We start from the raw sequence: 1,334 nt of genomic DNA, 5'->3' as shown, positions 1-1,334 counted from the left end.
CTGACCTCACATAATCCACCCATCTCGGCCTCCCAAAGTGCTGGGATTACAGGCATGAGCCCTGCACCAGGCCTTGGCTTCCCTTTAATAAATCACCACTCAATTTGATGTGGAGGCTCTGTTCATTCCCAGAATATAATGAATGGATTATTTCCCAACTCAATTCCTCTGTGCTATCTATCATTGTAATCAAGGGCCAGGGTCTTCCCTTGTGAAACAGAGATGGCTCCCCTGTGTTCTGCAGCAAGCTAGACCTAGGCTTAAATCCTGAAGAGTGCTAAGATTCCACTGCATGGTGCCATCCCAAGGTCCCTGTGATGTGTCTCAACTGGGGTCTTCTCCAAGCTCCGTGAACCCCAGCACTAGCACCCTGGCCACCAGTCCAAACTTAGTCTTAGAGCTCAGTAATTGGAGGAACCCTGAAGTCCATGACTTCTCACACCTCTGCCATCTTATTCTTCATTTTTTGTCTGTATTAAATTATTTAATCATAACAACTTTTGATATAGAAAACTATTGTTTTGTATGTCTTACAGATGAGGAAACATCTGTAGCATGCAGTGTAGCGTGCCTAGAATTCAAACTCCAAGTCTATTTCCTGGACCCAAGCTCTTAACTCCTGTGCTGTAAGCTAATAACACATGAAGAATTTTGATTATTTTCTTTAGCATTTACCACCAAATAACATAATATGTATTATACTTATTTATCTTGTTATGTCTGTGTCTCCCACTAGACTATAAGCTTCACAAGGGCAAAGATATTTGTTTTATTAACTGTATCAGCAGCTAAAATAGATCCCAACCATAGAGGAGGTACCCAGTACATATATATTTACACAATTTTATTTATTTATTTGAGAGAGTCTGTGCAGTGTCATGATCTCGGCTCACTGCAACCTCTGCCTCCTGGGTTCAAGTGATTCTCCTGCCTCAGCCTCCAGAGTAGCTGGGACTGCAGGCACATGCCACCACGCCCAGATTATTTTTGTATTTTCAGTAGCAGCAGGTTTTCACCATGTTGGCCAGGCTGGTCTTGAACTCCTGACCTCAGGTGATTTACCTGTCTCCCAAAGTGCTGGGATTATAGGCGTGAGCCACCAGGCTGGGCCCCAGTATATATATTTTGAATGAATAAATGAATGAATGGACACAAAAATTTTTAGCTATTAGAATCTTTGCGCAAACAACAGGCCCACAGCAAATATCTTTTCCCAAATAAAAAGGAAGTCCTTAGCCGGGTGCGGTGGCTCACGCCTGTAATCCCAGCACTTTGGGAGGCCGAGGCGGGTGGATCACGAGGTCAAGAGATCGAGACCATCCTGGTCAACATGG

Source organism: Cebus imitator, unplaced genomic scaffold, assembly GCF_001604975.1.
Source record: "Cebus imitator isolate Cc_AM_T3 unplaced genomic scaffold, Cebus_imitator-1.0 Scaffold581, whole genome shotgun sequence".
Lineage (NCBI taxonomy): Eukaryota > Metazoa > Chordata > Mammalia > Primates > Cebidae > Cebus > Cebus imitator.
The sequence above is the reverse complement of the archived record's forward strand: the minus strand, read 5'-3'. Positions refer to the sequence as shown.